The 19,596-nt window shown below is 37.6% G+C and overlaps 1 protein-coding gene across 5 annotated transcripts in view; it reads left to right on the forward strand.

The window, feature by feature from the left end:
• The first annotated feature begins 984 nt into the window (after window positions 1-984).
• Window positions 985-19,596, forward strand: part of ADAMTS3 (ADAM metallopeptidase with thrombospondin type 1 motif 3) — a 158,338-nt gene continuing 139,726 nt past the window's right edge. For 3 of the 5 annotated variants that reach the window (XM_072037577.1, XM_072037576.1, XM_027457034.3), the window contains exons 1-6: window positions 985-1,102; window positions 2,834-2,910; window positions 4,307-4,452; window positions 7,931-8,173; window positions 8,827-9,000; window positions 10,648-10,768. The gene's annotated coding sequence lies outside the window, so the exon portion shown is untranslated. The remainder of the gene's footprint in view (window positions 1,103-2,833; window positions 2,911-4,306; window positions 4,453-7,930; window positions 8,174-8,826; window positions 9,001-10,647; window positions 10,769-19,596) is intronic. The other 2 variants (XM_072037580.1, XM_072037579.1) reach the window with 2 other exon arrangements.

A 19,596-nucleotide genomic window follows, 5' to 3' on the forward strand; every position in this document is an offset into this window, starting at 1 on the left:
TTTTTAAATATTTTAAGATGTGAGACCTATACAGATCCAACTTGAGTCTCATTAAAAGAATTTAGCCAAAAATTGAAAGCCTAAAGAGGCCTATTACTGTGAATTATAGAAATTAGAAGCATGAATTCTGTCTAACAGCTCAAACTGCTTCAGTTAATCTGGATTTTTCCCAAAACCTGCAAAATTTTAAGGGCCACGTTCTGTCCAGGTAAAACACTGTCTTGGCTAAACAATTAATGTTGTTAATAAGTACTCTGGTTTCAGGTTCTTTACAGTCCACAGCACCTCTGTCAATAGCAGAAGTATGAGGTTGGTCCAACACTGCCTACGCTTCTGTAGAAGCAGCGATCGTAAGCACAGACATAAAATTGCTCAGAAGGTGCCAGTGTCTGTCACTGTTATAATGGCCATTACAGAAGCATCCAAAGGACCAGTGATTAAGAACCCAATGTTGTTAAACCTGTGCATACTCAGGACAAGAATTCTCTGCCTTGCTTCTGCATGCCTGCTTACCAAGACAGAGAACAGCAAAGGAAAGCTAATGCAGCAAAGGCAAGTGATGTAACTGAGCTTATATATATAAAAAAAAGCCCACATCTTCATTCCTTTCAGTGCTGTGCTGTCTCTGGTAGATGTATATGCAGAATAACATTTAAAAAAATGCTTAGGTAATAGCAGAAACTGTTTTGTCTTTGCTTTAGTTCTGTACATGTAAAGTGGTGAATTCTCTGACTTTTCTCACAGAAACAGACCTTCTTAGCCTTTCAAGGATAAATGAGAGTTCAATGGGTGCCTTCCTTTAGAAACCACTCTTTTGTGATCTGTTCTTTTGAGTGTCTCTCTTCTGGGGACAAACAGGCTAGGGAATTCCCTAGGGGAATATAAAACTGATTTTAGAAACAAGTTATTTAAGTGTTCAAAGGAATAGAGAAAAGCTGAATTAAATGCATTAAATTGTTATCGTGTCACAATGAGTTGTTGCTCTTCACAGAAAGCTAAGCAAGATACTGAAAAGTTCTTTGAAGAAACAGAATGAACATAAACAGGTCAAGGTCTTGCATTCCCTCTGAAGAAAAAAATGTTTCTTCTCCAAGTTTATCAGGTAAGTATTGTGTTTCTTTGCACTCTGCCTCTCCCAGTCAGCCTGTTCAGCTTTCTCAAGAGTCCATTTTCCCTCTTCAGGTATTTCTTCTTTCATTTATATATTTAAGGAGTTCACTAGCTTGGTCTTATCTACTCCAGGTAGTTCTTAGGTTTTTATATCATAATTAAATAAGTTGATTTAGAATTGTGTTATGGCAGTTCTTCAGTGTGATACATCCTTGTCTTCAGATAGCTGTCCTCCTGCTGATAGTGGAGGGTTATTTCACAGTTCCAAGTTACTCTGACTTGTTTTAAACAGAAATCTTATTTTATGTTGCACATCCAAAGGATAACAGTATTGGCTGAGTATCTTCTTTCAGGTCTTTAACAGATAAATTAAAGAGCACAAAAAATCACAAAATTGTTATTATCTTCTGACCACATTAAAAAAAAAAAAAGGCACCACTCCTCTTACTTGCTTCCTCTTTTTTCCAGCTTTTCTTCAAGAAGGACTTTAGCAAAGGATGCTCAAAAATCTAAATAATACTCTGCTATTATCTGCTTTCCCACAAAGTATCTAGGCAGAATGGAGTTGAAACAGTCTTCATTCTCATACATTCTAATTTTCTTTTAAGTCTTAGTTTAACACATCTAGTCGTTTACATTAATTACGTTAATTGTTACACTCTATTTCTAGACTTATTTTCTGCAGCAACATCAAGCTGCTTTTGTCTCTAATAATATGTATGGCTCAGGAGAAACTGTCCTGTAAGAAGAAAACAACAATTGGTAAACCTAGAAACTCATAGGTAGTTAGATTAGTGGTGATCAGAGAATGTTTCTGTTGTTTAATTTGGTTCATTCAAGAGGACAAAGGAAATAGCATTTGTGCACTTGGATGGTAGCAAATTGTACTTATGTCACTGGATCCTAAGCAGTGGCATGTGGTTTTCTGGCACATTCAGTTAGATTTTCTAAAGATCTTGTAGCTATGTTTCAACAATTACAGTTGGGGATGGAGTTTTGAAGGTGCTGTGTGCAAAGCAGGTTCCACTGGGACAATTCAGCCTGGCTTTTTTGACTTGACTTGGAGGTATCGCCCTTACTGTAGCTAACTTCCTCTCAACCTCCAGCTTTAAGATGCAATTATAAAATATGTGAAACATTTCATCTTCCTGGAGCAAATCAGCCTCCGTGGACATATACGCTCAGAAACCTTTGGTCTCATTACTGTTTCTGAAAAAGAACTTTTCTACCTCTAATAATTTCATAGAGGTGAGCGGTGGGAATGTAAAATCCTATCTTAGTCTCTGTGAACTCTTCAGGATGATTTAGAGCATAGCAGTGAGGGTCCAAAGGAATATGTTTTTTAATTTTGAATGTAGTCTCCTCAGTGTTCCTGGCACAAGGTTTTAAGTAAATGTTCACAAAGAAAATTGTCACATCATGTAAACTATCTATACATTGTTCTTTTTAATTATAAAAGCATCAAGTGGCATTTCCTTGCCCATAAAATTCCCTAGCCCTATATTGCCAGGTGTGGCAATAAATCGTATAGCACTGAATCAAACCAGGCCCTTTTTTCATAACACTAAAAGCTACAATTCTCAAATAATCTTTGCCATTGCTTCCCCCTCAAAATTAGAAGGTATTGTTATGAGGTGATATGCAAATTTTGCTCTCCAGTTCTTTCTCAATTTTCAGACACTGATAAGCATTTTAGACAGTTGATGTATTACTTGTTTTACAGCACTCATTTGGAGTTAGAACAGCCTGGAGTGGTGCCCTGGAACTGATTTCTGATGTACCGGAACCGTGTCCCTGGCTGTATGTATTAGTCTTCTGGCACCTCCTTCCTTGCAAAATTAGCTAGGTTTTTATGATATTTTACATACTGCATACGTTGATGACATCCATCTGTTGATTTATGGTGATTCTGAGAGCAATAAAAAGATGAATATAAAAGCTGGAAAGGTAACTAATCCTTTTGAAACCCACTTGAAGATTCAAGTGACTTTCCATGTAGGGTTGTTGGATAGAGCAGTTTTTCATTCAAAACTTAACATAGAAGTTCCATTTCTTACTTTCTAAATAAGGAAGGTACCTGCTTGATTCTTCAGTCTGTTTCTTCTTGATTCTTCAGATCACATGTATCAGGCTGAACTGTTGTCTTTTGACCAATGTGAAAACAAACACAAGCTTTTAAAAAATATAAATAATTAGTTTCTTGCAGTGGGAAAATATAGCAACCATTAGGCCCTTAACCTCTGCCCTTTTGTCAAAGCAGATTGCAGAATGCTTGCTAATAAGTGATATTTAAATGTTTCTTTCTTTGCCTTCAGATCCATTGGTGTCAGCAGGCAGTGGGGGAAAGTAAAAGAGGAAATTGTTCGTACAGAGGTCAGAGAGATCTTTTGAGTATTAGCTTGAAGTCATCGTGTCTCCTGATTTAGAACAAAGACAATGTTTAGTATCCATAGATATTCATATGCACGAGATCAAGAACTGAGTGCTTAACTCCATTGTAAAGTAGACTCAACCAATCTGTCAAGGAGGATGGAGTACTGAGACATATGTTATTGAAAAAGACGTTTAGATGTAGAGCTTAGGGATATGGTTTAGTGGGGACTGTTAGTGTTAGGTCAGAGGTTGGACTCCATGATCTTGAGGTCTCTTCCAACCTAGAAATTCTGTGATTCTGTGATTCTGTGAATGGAACTAGAAGAATTCTTGTTCCAGTGTGGACTGTAATTCTTTGTACTGTGGAAAGTTTAAACCACAGTAGGATGCAATGATATAGATTGTATCTTTGTCACATTCTATGTGACAAGACTTTTTTTTCTTATTCTCTGTGACTAACATTTCCATAAATTTGTCTGTCTCTGGTAAAATAACTTTAACAGGTGTTGAAATACTTGGTGCACTGTTTTATAGGATATAGCTGTTGTGAATAAAAGAGCTCATCGTGGAACAAGGAAAAGGTTGCCATTGCTTATGTGAGAACAGACACTTGATTTCAGTGCAGGATTGTGTCACTGCAACATCAGAAGTAAAGAAGGAAATAAAAGACTGTAAGAGCATGAAACCACTGCAGATTTTCGGAACTGTGAGAAATGGTTTCAATGGATATCCTGTAGGCGGTTTAGATGCTACCTTGGGGAAAGGTGTACAGCTGCAGATAATTTCTTTAGCTTTTGCTAATCCTATCTTTTGTCTGTTATAGGGCAACTGAAGCAGTTTTCTGTGGACTGAGTGCCTGACTTTCTCATTGTCTTTTGTTCATACTGGCTTTTTCCTCTTCCTAAAATAACTTGATCCTGCGAACGAACCATTCAGCAGCCTGGAACTTGAAACTCAAGCTGAAAAAAGGTGGGCACCATCACTTCATACTAGTGGAATAACTGTCCTGAATTTAATGGGGTTAAAGTGGTATAAAATTGTTAATGAGAGTAGAATGCAGTTTTAAACATACCAAGTTGAGTGCATTTTAAGTGGTTGTCTTAAAATGTTTAAGCAAATGCCTTTTTACTATGCAGTTGCATGACAAAACTTTGACATGTTAAGGCTAGGTAGAAAAATATGTTGTATTTTCTATAAATACTGTTTTATACATAAGCTATATATTTGTGAAATCATACCAAGTTAATAGAGGGATTCCTCAATTTTATTACATGCTGGAAATATTGTTCTAAAAATGCTTGAAGTGATTGAAACAACTGATGTACAGACATATGGGAAAGAAGAAAGGTGCAGATAAAGGTAATAATGTCTTTAGATTGCTATGCTTAAAAGTAGCATGCTGCCAAGTAGGTTAAATAGCACCATCTTTGAATGAAAAAGCTGCTGAGCAGCTTGAAGCTGCTGATTATAGTGCTTTTGAGAAAGCAGTGCCTATTCATTATAGAGGACGTGCTTTATGAACTATGAATCCTTTTTTATCTCATGCAAAACTATTTTAGATTAAGTCTCTTTCCAATTTGTATTGTTCAAATAATTATACTTAGCTGGGGTCAGAGTTTGGATAACGCATTCCCAGCCCCTAGGTTTATTAACTGGCTCCACAAGCAGACCACAATGTCAAACAGCCCAAAGAGGTTTCCTATTTACTCTGCATTTTGGCTATTTTCAGCTGTGTTGCTCTTTCGTGCTGCGGTCTAATCAATTTAGCCATTTGATAAGTGCTTCTCCATTATGTGACTCACCTCATTTACTGAAGCTTTTCTTTCCAAACAGAAACGTACACTTAAAAAAATGCACAGTCTCCATTTAAGACTACATTCTTCAGAACGAACCACTTCTCAGTTCCAAGTAGTAAACCACAGTTAAAACAGGAATAGAAAGATGGTGTACTCGGTGAGGGTCCAATTTGGGGGAACATCTGGGTTTGTTAGTGTGAGCGGTTAAAGTATGCTGAAGTGTTTTATTTAGAGCAGACTTTTCTTTGTGTTTGGCATTTTGGTCACTCTGTGTGCTTGGTTCGTCCGAGTAACTCTAATGGGAGGTCCAGGCAGAGCAGGGTAGCACAGTAACAGAGCTGAAATCTGTCATGGGATTAGAATGAACCTCTGCAAATTCAGTTCTCTCCATATCACAACCAGCATCCTGAAGCAACCTAATGTATTTGCCTTATTGTTACATCAGGCCTGCTTCATGAAATGCCCAGATATTTTCAGTTTTGTCCATGTGAGTCCACGTTTCATTTGAAGACCATTTGCTCAGACAACATATCTTCTTTTGTCCCCTGAAATATGTAAATTTTTTTAAAGAATTTCCCCAGGTCATTTGAGCTGGGAAGAAGGGCTGTTTTCCTCTCCAAAGTTGTATAGTGATGGATCGTAACGTCATTTTTCCTCTCATCATTTCTGATAGTTTGGAGCTCTGCTTTCAAAAGCAACCAGAATGTGACAGTGGCTACTTCACTACTAGTCTGTGGACATTAAGTCTCTCATGCAATTTGTGTGGCCTTTTGAGGCTCACTTTCCTTTAGATGGTGTGATGAAATATTGGTCAGTATTTCTTTTACTGTAGATACACTCAGTTCTTCCCAATGCTTGCACTGTCAGTCTGTTATCAGTAGTTTCCGAGAATGAGCTGCTGTGACATTTCAGGAAAAGTCACTTGAACTCAGAACAATTTGCTTTTATTCAGTGACCTGTGTACATGAACTTCCAATGACTATTCTCTTCCAAGAAGAAGAAGGAAAAAAAAAAGAAAATAACATGCTTGGTTTTTCTACTGATAAGACACCCTTCTGGAGGAACAGCAATTGGAAAACCAGATGGATGTGGATTGAGAGCTAGATTTCTATGCCAGCTCCCTGGCACTAGATCACTTAGTTAAACTGTGCATCTCTAATTCCGGTTTCTTTCTTTTCTGTGTATTTTACCTCTAAGTTTTGCAGGCCCAGGAGTGTCTCTTTTTACTTGTTAACATACAGTATCTTGTACAATAGAGGCATAGTTTTGCCTCGCGCCTCCAACCATGGTGCTAATTCAGGTGAATAACCACCTGTTGCTTTCCTCAGACGTGGTTAAATCTGTGTTCATATATCTTTGCTATGTTAAAGTAGGTTTCTGATGAACGTAAGTTAATTACTGATCAGAACTGGATGCTATGTTGTAAGTTGTTCAGAACATCTGTGTTGTCCTGAGGCTAAGCTTTGCACTTGAAATGTCCTTATACCCTGAGAAGTATCCAGCAGACTGAAAGAAACATGAAGACCAACTCTAAGTTTTGCTATGTCTAAGTGATTCTCATCTCTTTTGGCCTTCCGGTACATGCAATTAACAATTCAGGAGGCCAGCGACTAACATATGGCTATAATTTTTCTTGAAACCAAAGGGTGCAATTATTTGTTATGCAGCAATACATACCTTCCCATTTGCAGTAGTACTTCTAAACACACACAGAGGAGAGGCTACTAGATGCATCATGGCAGGTATTTGGAAAAAAATTGTGTACTTTGGTTTAACAGTTTGATTTTTTTTCTGGAAGTGCTGAATATTAATTAGACTCATTTACATCATCTGCATAGTGTATAGGGCCCTCCTATTACAAAATATTACTATGAAATACACAGCAGTACCTTGGGCTATGTAGTAGCCACCTTATTTCATTGAAATCTGCTGGTTGCCGTGCAGTAAGCCACTGTGAAAGCAGATGTCACCTGGCAATTGTAATGATAATGTTGGTTTGCTACATATGATTGAGGACAGAACTAATTTGTTACACTGCACTTCTGCAGTACCACAATGAAAGCATACATGTAGAGTCTCTTATCTCCAACAAGGGTTTTGTCCAGAAATTAGTAGCTGACTCAGCTCTCTGCGCTCAACAGCACGTGCTGTTCCCCCATGCTGACAACTTTGAACCTGGAAGCAAAACGTAAATGTCTGTTTCACTGTCTGCTCCTCACATTGAGCTGAAATCTCAAGCCTCAGTAGAAGTTTGATGGAGCTGCAGACCGTTAATCATGTAACACTGGTGAATGTGTGCAGCTTTTTCTTCACCCCTGCCCAGACCTTAGACGGGGAGGGAAGTAATCTATCACACTAGAGGGAGCGTTTCTTCAAGTCAACAACCTGGTCTTTAAACTGAACCCTGCTTGGCCTTTTAGGTAGAACCGCTTTGCTCTACCTCTTATATGGCAAAGCTATATTTTACCCAATGCATTTAGAGAAATTATTGTTTACTTCCCATACTTATGCTACTTTTTCTACTTTTTTACTCAATTTTAAATGTATTTTAAAGTGAGTCTACTGGTGTGTTGCAGGATTGCAACAGTTAAATTAGTCGCTCTGTTTTGTAGTGTTTGCTTGAACTTAAAAATGTTTCTCCCTCTCCCTAGGGCAGAGAGACTAGAAGTGGATCCATTCCAATTCAGTCACTGACTTCCCTTCAGAGACTGCCTTCAAATTGGTTCAAGTTACAGTAACAGTTTTCATGGTAGAAACACAGTTTTGGTGAGAACTGGACTGAATCTTCCAAGTGTCTGTGACTGTATAAGGACTGTATAAAGATGTTTTTTCCACCTGTGATGACTGCTCTTGATTCTTTGTTGCCCCTCTCTGAGTTTTGGTTCTGAGGTGAGGTGAGCACTTGCATTGACTTGGCAAAAACTAACCCTTAAGGGTCATCTTCTTAAAAGATGGAGTTTGGCATTGCCGAATTATACCAGTTCAAGGAACAGAGCAAAAAGTCTAGAGTTAAATCACTGACTTGTGTTCATTTGATACAATTCGGTTTTGAATGTTCCCATTAGAGAAGAAAAAGAATAAAACAGCAGGAGATCTTGTCTCTGAGGAAAGCCAAGTTTAATAGTGCATTCTCTGCTTCATTGCTTATTCCCAAGTTATTAAGTTTTGCAATCTTCTTGTGCTCGAGAGTTGAGAAAAGAAAATGATTTTTTATAAATTTGCCTAATGTCATGTATTGACGGAGATTTCAAAGCCACTAAAAATTACTAAGTTGAAAGTTTGTGATGATAGTGCATCTCTACAGCTTTCCCTTTGCTTATGTAGATTGCTTGCATTTCACTTCTATGCCTAAACATGACTTGCATCAACTTCCAATTCTTCGTACCCTAGTGCTGCCTAACAGCAGCAAACAGGTTCAGTGCTTCCCAGAAAGCATGATAACATACATCGTCTTCCTAAAAAACAGAATTCACAGGTTATATTGCTAAGTGACATTTTCTGTAGATGTTTGTACTGTTGAACAATTTATTTCCTTTCTCCATAACAGATTGTAAAACGGGTGAAAAGCATCTCATGTCCCGACATGCAAAAGGGCTTTCAAATAGCCTCTCCACCAGGGACAGGAATGTCTTCTGTTGTGGTGAATTGCTAGGCGATAGCTCTTGCCATGTAATGCTGAACAGGATGCAGCAGGAAAGTCACATGCACACAAAGTCACCAGGTAAGTTTTTCAATGTCTTATTAATCAGTGCAGACACTATTTTTCCAGTCCAAAATGAAGAATCTTGGCTTTGGGAACTTATCCTGGGTACAGTACAGCTGCTGACCAAGGTAGAGGAGAAAGGAAGGAGGGAGAACAGAAGGAGAGAGAAGGAAGTTTTGATTTGTGACTGAAGCAATAAAAAAGAATCAGTGCATCTGACTTGCCATTTTTTTGCCATTTTTACAGAATAAGTAACCTGAGGGACAAGATTTGTAACAGATTTGGCAGTTTTTCAGGCAGAATTGTAATCAGACATGCCTTTGTCCTCTCTTGGCTTCTTCCAGTTTCAGAAAACTATCACCATCTTGACCAAATTAATTCCAGCCATCATTGGTGCTGTTTTTGGAACCACCCTCACAGAGAAACATGAGACAAAATATCTCTCTTGTAACATCCTATCTTTTGTTCTGATAATTGACTGGATAATTGAGTGCCTTTAAAGGCATGATTTGCAGAAGCAGCTGAATCACTTTCACACTGGGCATTAGGTGCTTTAAATAATCTCTAGTTTGGGTACAAGTGAAGAAACTTTAGCTCCTGTGGAGCATAAAGTTAGACTCTGATTTGTAGAAAAAGTTTTTGAAAGGATTGGCACCATATCTTTCTGTATTAATTTCAATAGGAAATTTTGAGGTACTTAACACTTGCAAACCAAGCTGGTTGCTTATGTCTGGTCTATGCATGGACATTTGGTTGACATAAGTCAACGATTGTCCCCATAAGTTTGTGTGCACCCCTTCATATGGTTGGTGTAAGCCAGAAGACCTTAGTCTGCTCTCAGATCTTCCTGAATGATGCCTGTTGTGAGTCAGCATAAGGGTCTTGCTGTCACAGCAGTGTAAACCAGGACCATTCATTTCAAAAAGCAGGCCCTACCAAGACTCCCTAATCAACTGCTACAATTTATGCCCACTTTTCTAAAGCAGTGTTTTCAATTTAGGATTTTCATAAGTCATGGTTTTAGTACTAAATGTAAATGTGGTAAATTTCACTTCATAGATTGGATTGCACCCAACATTGTGATTTTATCTCGAGTATTTGACACATCCTATTTTAAAATGCAGAGCATGTTGTAGTGCATATATGTGAGGTAATGACAGGCCAGCTTTGCACTTAAGTAATGAAAACTAGTTTCTTGGAAAGGTAGCTGTAAATTTTATCAGAACTTTAGGCATAGGATAATGCCTAATTAAAATATATCACTTACTGACATGCAGGTTTGTATTTGCATTTTCATTGCAGCTCCTTCTCACTAAATTGTAGCCCTAAGTTAGAATTTTAGTCTAAGAGCAAGCTTTAACCAGAATTGAAACTGAAAAAAACATCCAACTCTTTTTTTGAAAAAAAACAAAAAACAAAAAAAAAACAATATATATATATATATATATATGATCAATTTGGAGCTCCTGTTTTAAACACTGTGGTGGTGACAGTAGTCACTAAAGTCACTAGGACAAGATTTCAAGTCAGTAAGACTTAATTGATTTTTTTTTTTTGTATTTTTGCTCCTGGGATATTTGTAAGTGTAAACACATGTTAATAGTATTCATCCTGCTTTCCTTCATCTAGAAAGCTGAAAGAAAATCCTTTTGCTTATCGTTACAGCAGCTCAGTCTTGAAACAGCTACATCAGAGTGCAGAGAAGTCTATTAGTGCTTTGCTGGATTTAGTCCCTTCCTGCAGTCTTGTTGCTGTGCGTTTCCTACACCTACCTCAGGGAACACAGGTCAGTTGACAATTCTGCCTTCTACTCTTCACTCTTAAAGTAATCACAATGGATTTGGTAATGAACGGTTTAATGACAGGATGTAAAAAATGGATGAAAATGTTTAAAGGCTCTGTGATTTGAGAAGAGTTCAGAACCGACAGATTTATGAAGTCATCAATGTATATCAGGTACCTGAAGCTACAGGTGGCTTTCTACATTGAGAAAAAGCAAACATATTTAGCCTGCCTTTAAAGGAAGAACAGGTACAAAAGTTACTGATTTTACACATAGTGATCTTGATTCTGTGCTGCAGTTTTGAGTTTCCAGTCTAGAACACATGCACACATACACTCCTATTCTATACGCAATGGCATATGTTTAACTTTATAACTTTACTAGTCCCATTTTTGGCAGTATTATCTGCAGATCTAGCTTTGTACTTTCAGATCTTGCAAGTGCCAGCTGCTAGGCACAGATCTGGAATTCTGTTTCTTTTGTTTGATCTCAAAATCAAAATTGTATCTTGAAGAAAACATCTTTTAAAATGGTTAACATTTAAATCATTTTTCTCACTTCCTGTCTTTATGCTTGAGTGAGTCTGTCTTTGGCATTGAGTTCAAATGATGTGCATGTGAACTAGGTTAGGCCTGCCCCACAAAGCACTTGAGAATCTTAAAAAATAAGAGCACTTAGATGGAAGTGCATGTACTTAAGGTTCTTTACACACTTCCATTATTTTGCTGTAGCATAGGGCTTAAAAGATGCCCAAGGAAAACTTCTGACAAGCATTAGATATAATCTTATTTATCTGTCTACGGTGAGTACCTCTAGTATTTAATACAAATTTATGTTCAGGCTCTTATTCAACATTTATCTGAGTAGTCAAGACAGAATCTCTGTAGATTTCATTTAGGAAGTGTTTTTTTGTATGTGGTTTGCATCATTGCTCCACTAAAATATACTAAGTGCTTAGGCTAAACTGTATTGTAGAAACATTAAGCATCTCTCCCAAGATTATTAAAAGTGACTTCTGATTTCAGATGCCTGTTTTGAAATACAGTATATGTTAAAGAGCTTGGTTGTAAACTTTCTTTCTACTGTCCCAAACTGTATTTATGAATATTCACTTTTCTTCATTACTTCCAAAAGGGAGCCTTCTTTCAGGGGACCTGTGTACTTCTCTTTAATGAACACATTATGTCATCATATGAACAACACTGTATGTAGGTTAGATTCTTCAAGCCAGTGTTCAGGGGAGTGGAGTTGAATTTCCATTGTCATGCAAGTCTCCAAAACTTAGTGCCAGCTCTGCACTTCAGTTGTGCATTACAGTATGAATTACAGCAAAGTCCAGAAAAATATGCTGAGATTTGTCCTGTGTAGAGTCTTTTTATGCTTACAGCTTCACCCTAGAAAACACAGACCTCTACCTGTGTGTTCAGCAAGTTTAGAATTGTCCATCAGAAATAATCATTAAAAAAAACAAAACAAAACAAAACAACAACAACAAAAAAAGATCTGTTTGGAAAGGCCATTTCCTAATCAGGAGCGGGGTAAAAATGCTACATTCCAAATGCCAGCATTTCAAGTTTTTAGCTCAGCCTTTTTTTTTACAAAGCTAACCTTCACTGCTGTCTAATAAAATGAAATAAGAGTGAAAAGTTCAAATATTAGACTTTCCTGTGGAGCTGGTTTCATGGTAGCCTGACAGCCAACATCAACAGTATGATAGTAGGGAGTTCATGTTTCTGTCTAGTCTGTGGTGGCCTGCTGAGATGGCATATGCCTGGGAGTGAATAAAAGCCCTAATGGGAAAACCTAACTTGTACCTCATGTAGGTCCCTAATTCAATGACCGAAGGAGATTTTTCTTTTCTTCTTCAGTATCTCAAAGTAGGTATCATTTATTTGTATGCATGGGGGAAAAATGGGAAACACATCATAGCTCAGAGAAGTGTATTTTAGTAAATAGCTGAGGAAACCTCAGTCTTGGATCCTAAATTCTGTTCTCAGCCAAATTCAGACAGTTGCCTTGAAATCCATAGAGGTGGTTGAGAGAAATGAGAATGGAAGTTCACCCAGTTAGTGCATGTGAGGGAGAATCTCTTGTTGTGATTTTGTTAGTTTTTTGTTTGTATGTTTGTTTGTTTTGTGTGTGTGTTTATGCAATTAAAAAAAAAATGTTTCTTAAACACATAGATTTCTCTCATGGAAAAGAAACAACATTAGATACATTAGATTTGACAAAATTTAATGTGGCTTAATGTTGCTATCTAAAGAAGAAACAATTTATATCAAGGCTGTAGAGTAGAGTGGAAAATAGAGGAAGAAATCTTTGTAGCATCGTTCAAGTAGAAGGCCTCCACTGGGCCTTTTTTATGTTTGTGTTGTTGTTTAAAGGAGTTAAGCTATATTTTCACTTAGTTTGCTAAAAATAATGTCTCATCTTCCAAGGAAGAAAGCTTCAGGACAAACAGAGTGGCTGAAGATGAGTGTTGAAGTGTAAGTTTATGTCCTTTTTGAGCATTTGACTGCAGTGCTTGAGTTGTTTATAGCTGTTGTCTTTGTCATAAACAAGATTTGGCCTTGCTGCATGTACTATGAGGATGCAGAAAGATGCTGAAACGATGTGGACGTTGTAAGAAAATAATTGTGCCTGTCTTTTATCAACAGAACCTAACATGCAGGTTTTGTGAAAATGACAGTAAAGGGGAGATCCTTGTCCTTTCTTTTTGTTGGGTGGTAAATTCAGGAGAAATGTTAAGGAACACATATTTGTAGGCAGATTTCTGGGGAGTCACTTGCAATGTATGAGAAGTAGACTTGTATAGAGTCATTCCTATTCAGCAGTGATGAGCTAAATTAAGTGGACAGTGTCTTCTGTTATCTGTTATTCAGCTACATAGACGAAACACAGCTGTTCAGGAGAAAAGCAGACAGATACCTCACTAGGCAGCAGACACTCCTCTTTTTCAATTCATTCCTGAGCTTTTCAAATACGACTATGGGAGATGGTTCCATCTTTACACTGGATTTAGCCTGGAATATAATACTTTTTCCTCATGCAGTAGCTACATTGTAGGGAAGAGTTGAATGCTCCTTTTAACAACACTTGAGAAATACTGTTATTGAAAGCACTAAAATTATATTCTTCAGTCATGATGATCAGGAAAGCCCAGCACAATCTATTATATGTTGAGTTACTTTTGCATTCCATTCTCTTGATGTGGTCTCCTGTATCTTCATTTTTTAAGATTACAGACATTCACTGAAATTAAATCCTTCCCTCTAGTGACTAAAATCCAAATGATATCTTTTGGGGTTTTTAAAATGCAAACAGTAATTCAAGTATCTTCATTATAATTCTAATGAAAAAGCAGACTGATGATTCTAATTCTTTCATGAAGGATGATTCAATATGATTTTGAAAACTGATGTAGTAAGTTTTATAAACTTCCATTATAAACTACACTGTACAATCAGTGCATACAGTGACTAAAGGATATGATACAGTAAATGAAAAAAAGTAACTAAAGTATATTTAAAATCAGCGGTGTGCCCCAGAATCCAATTAGAGGGTTTCTAAAATCTGCATCTGGATCTGCATTAAACAACCACACCACTTTTAGTTTAGTGATTTTTTTTTCTTAAAGTAGGCTGTTGTTTTTCTCTGTGAAGAGGTTATAACTAAGCCTGTAAGTAGAAACGAAAAAGGGAGACTTATGTATATGTAAGAATATATATATATAAATAGGGATACAGTAAGATTTCAGCATAGTGTTTACGTTGAAGCATACTCTGTATCAGGGACATGCAGCCAAATGCTTGAGGATAAACATATGAGTCACAACCACAGGAAAACTGGCTCACCAGTTGTTCTGTCTGTGAATTTATCATTAATTAAGTAGTTCTGCAAGCATCACAAGCCTGGTGTTCTAACAAATTTTTTGTCTCACTGAAGCTTTGCCAGTGGTTGGGAGGTTTTTAGGACTCCTTTCCCTGTGAGGTGATGTTGCAGCTTTTCTTTCAGGACAGTTGTTCTTTCTCCTTTACCTTACTGCCTATGTTACAAAATTTGCAAGAACCTAGTTATCTTGCAGATCTCTATTCATCTGCCAAACTTTGGCTAAAATTGGGTGAGGAGATCAAGATGTATGAAGGAAGCATGTATGTACAGACAGATAGGTCCTGCTTCTGTAGTAAATTAGGGAGAAAAAAGGGACTTTTCAGTCATTTAGCTTACATGTAATAGATTTCCAAGAGGTCTTAGTTGTCCATATGTTGATTTCACTTAACAGCCGGTGGCCATTGTGAAGATGAAGAACTTTCAAATCTAGCCTATAGTGACAGATCTATAGCGTGTGGTTCTTGTGCCGGAGTTACATAGGAGTTTAAGGTGGTTGAGTGACCTCTTCTAGCTAGCTTGGGGCTTCTGCATGACGTGAGTCTGCCCAAATAGCTCAGATTAGAAAAAAGAAAATCAATCTAGAGAATCATTCTGTGTGTCTGTATTTTGTGTCCAAGTTTAATGCCCACACAAGAGCATGCATGAATGTTAAATAGTGAAAAAGAGGGCCAGGAGAAGGAATGAAGAATTAATGTTGGCAGTGGCGTATGGAAAGAGATTAATAGGAATGCAATAACAGCCACCCTTAATGTGAGACAGAGACCTCTCCAATTTAAAATAATGAACAGAAGTAAGTTTTCCTTTCACAAAATGTTGAAGGCAAAAATCATTACTTAGACAAATGCTGGAGCTCTGGGGTTTTAGTACATATGTTTTGAAGTTTTCCAGTCACTGGGAGATACTGGAAAATATTTTCCTAGATACTAATATTGTCCTTGTTATAAGATATATTCCTAGACAAAGTATTCCTTTTAGAGGACTGTATGAAGTCTCTGTTTTCATTAAACAAACAAACAAACAAAGACCTTTCTTCTACTAATGGCAGATGGTAGGCAAAATGTGAATCTCCAAGAAGAGGAAGGGTTTGGACTCTGCTATAATAATTTCACAAAAATATACCTTGGGTTGTATGGTAACTGGCAGGAAAGCTTCTCACTTTAAAGAGATTCTTTTAAATAAGAGATGAAAGCCAAGAAGGCCAGGTCGTCTTTGTAAGAAGCTGTACCAATCAGCAGAAAGTTTTCCAGAAGTTAGCTTTTTTGAAGGCCTACAGAGAAGTGGAGAAGTGTTCTTTCCTCCTGTACTTCTTTTCACTCAGTGCCTCTTTTCCTGTTGTTTCTTCTAGCTGCAATAACTTTTTTTTTTTTTTTTTAAACTGTTTTCTAGGATTCTAAAGACCTTTAATACCCCTTAAGAACCCTTAAAGGTTCTTAACTCCTTGAAGAGGTCAGACACTGCCTGGTAGAAACCCATTGTTTTCTAAGGAACTATGCTAGTTTATACTACCTGAGCTTCTGTCCTTCTCCTGTATAATGGTATACAAAATTTGAATGCTCTGGTTTAGGTATAGTGGTGTTAACCTAAATAACCACATGGATACTTGGAAAAGTAATCTGAAAAAGAGCAGTATGTAACTGATGAGTTGCTGACTCATCCAGGGTGGGCAGTTGCAGTTATCAAGGGCCAGCTGGATACAAACAAGTGCAGATGGATAACATCAGTGGAAGCTTAGATGAAAAAAATGCAAATATGCTGGGCTGGGACAAGAGGAGAACTGTGAATGATATTACAGCACAAATAAAAATGAGAATAAAACATCACTGCACTGTCAGCACTTAAAAGCAATCAAGAAAGTAAGTTGAAGTCCAGGGCAGTTAACAGCCTCCTGTTGCCTGCTACAGTCTTTGGACTGGCCCCACCAAGTGGGCTCAATTTGGTTTCCAGCAACGAGGTATAAAGGCAGCTCTTATTCCTCAGTTATTTTAGAGGCTATTTTGGGCAAAAAGACAAATATTTTATTAGACAAATGTGATTGTCAGTCCAGAATATTTCAGGATATTTTCAATGCTGGTTTCTTTTTTACTGTAGCTGGTTGAAGGGATAGTGTTTCTGCACACTGTCACAGTTTTTTTATGTTCACCACTTATCTTGATGCCAAACCATAACTTCATTTCTTTGGGGTTTTGACTGGCAGCCGAGTAATTTGCTGCAGCTGAACAGTGTAACTATGTGAAATGCAGGTGGAGACCAAACATGTCAAAGTAAGCAGTACAGTCAAATCCTTGGTGCAAAGGAAGGAACCACAGGTCTCTCTTCTGAACCATTAAAATGTATTTGCCTACAGGAGGATTTGAGCAACGAGAAGAAAATTAGTACTCTAAGAACTGGGGAGCGGGGTGCTTTTCCAGGAAGATTTAAGGTAGAATTTAATTTTGCATGGAGCCTGTCATACTTGAGGTATCCCAAAGTGTTTTATACAGTAAGGTGTTAAATATAGAACAGTGACTCAGTAGGCAAAACAGAGCAACCACTAAATCACTTCACACATATGCTATATATGTCCACACAGTAATTGAAGGGCTGTAATTGAAGGGCTGGTAGAAACCCATTGTTTTCTAAGGAACTATGCTAGTTTATACTACCTGAGCTTCTGTCCTTCTCCTGTATAATGGTATACAAAATTTGAATGCTCTGGTTTAGGTATAGTGGTGTTAACCTAAATAACCACATGGATACTTGGAAAAGTAATCTGAAAAAGAGCAGTATGTAACTGATGAGTTGCTGACTCATCCAGGGTGGGCAGTCAGCAACAGGACAGTAGGACAGTAATTGAAGGACAGTAATTGAAGGGCTGTAGTAGTAGCAGGACTGTGATTCTTGACCTCTACCAGCCCCTGCTGAGGTGAGTTTAAGAGGTTCCTGTTTACTGCTTTCCACTCTGCCCCTTATCAAAGGGAGACAGCTCACTCCTAGCAAAGTAGACCGAGGAAGGTAACTTTTACATCATCCCCATATGCCTTGCCAGAGCTTCTGACTGGAGGAGCTGTGTGGTACATATGAACCAAATCATTAAGAAAAGACACCAGCTCCTTTTGGAGTTAAACTGTAATGCTGGCCAAGCCAGAGTATTCAAAAGCTGCATTTCTGTTGTTTTTACGGGGTAAGTTCCAGGTGGTGTCTCATTAAACATCTTGTGTCACTGCGTCCTTGGTAAAATGACCAAAATGTGAAGATGCAGAGTTGGTAAGTAAGAGACTGCTTAACATAAAGAGAAGGCTGGGGGGGATCTTACCAATGTATATAAATACCTGATAGGATGGTGTGAAGAAGATGGAATCAGGCTCTTTTCTGTGGTGACCAGTGATAAGAAAAGAGGCAATGGGCACAAACTGAAATACAAGAAGGTCTATCTGAACATCAGGAAACACTTTTTATTTTTTTATTTTTATTTTTTATAAACAGTGTGGATGACAGTGCACAGGCACAGGTTGCCCAGAGAGGTTGTGGAATCTTGTTCCTATTTATCTTAGATGTGGTTGAAATTAGGGTAATAGGTCTACTGCTCATGATTTTTTACAAAGCTGACTTTCTTTCTTATAATCTGATGTACTGGTTCTCTCTCCCAGCCCAAGGCAGATACCACCAATGTTTTACAAACCTACTGAGATAGTTTTGTCATTTGAGAGAGAAGAAACTTATTCCTTGAGAAGTGTAAGAGGATTTTCTTGCCCTCGTTTCCTGACCCATTAAACTACAGGATACTGCTTTCTCAGTTGTACAAAAATGCAAAGTTGCCATCTATGGGAATATTACATTTATATAGGAGCAGGAAAGAATTTGAGGAAGGACACTTTGCTATTGTTTTTGCTAGCAAGGTAAAATTCAAAATCCTGTGGAAATTTACCACTAGGATTCAACAGATGCAAGGGACATTTGTCATAATGGTCCAGTATTCAGGTGAGCAGTTGTGTACAAATTTGTCTGCTAATTTTGTACTCATCATATGTTTGGAACCCAGAATTTCATGATCTGTTTTTCAGCCAGTTCTCAAGACTAGTCTTTGGGCAAGCTTTTCAAAGCCAGCATATTAGTTATCTATGAAAATGTTTGCTTCTTCCATTTTCACTGGTCAGCTGAACATATAGCATCATTTGCTTGGGCATAGGCCAAATTTGCATTTGGACCTTTTATTTTATTATTCTTTTTACACTAGCAGAAGTTGTATTTGTATATCAGACATTTACTGATTCGGTTTGATATACAAAGATGGCTGAGTCTGTGTGCACAATTTCAAGTTCATCTGTTTGTAAGAGAAATTCTTTGAACATTTGACTCTTTGTATCTCTACAGAATCTGGTTTATGTAAAATGAAATGTTATCCTGCACCACTTGTTGGTAGTAACTAGAACTACACAAAATATTCACAATTAAACCACAAATCATATATACACTGCATTCAGATTTCTTTATGGTCTCAACTTAGCAAAGCTTTTTTTAGAAACTTGGTCCAATACTTGAAGACCTTTTAAATGCCCTGGGCCGATGAGTGGTTTTGCTGTGTAAATCATATGAAATATGTAGCTCTGCACAGCTGTAAAGCAAAATAGATAAAATCCTGCAGTTTTTATTATATTTGCTTTTCAGGTGTCAGATTCAGTAGATCCTGAGATTCAAATAAAACTTGAAGCATGCCAACCCGTGTGAATCACCACCAAAAGTCATTTTTTTGCATGACTTTTGCATGTTGTAGCAATCTGTAAGACATAAGGGGCTGGTTAGTAGTCTATTTCCCTAAACCACTGTAATAAGAAATTCCTTGTATGTCTAGAAGGGAATGCATAAGCTGTGGTCACAGAATTGACTGCAAGGTATTGTAAAGATTCCTGAGTTAGTTTTAAGCTGGATAAGTGTGATGCTCTGAGCAATCTCGGCACCAGAGT

The sequence above is a fragment of the Anas platyrhynchos genome, chromosome 4 (genome assembly GCF_047663525.1).
Source record: "Anas platyrhynchos isolate ZD024472 breed Pekin duck chromosome 4, IASCAAS_PekinDuck_T2T, whole genome shotgun sequence".
NCBI lineage: Eukaryota > Metazoa > Chordata > Aves > Anseriformes > Anatidae > Anas > Anas platyrhynchos.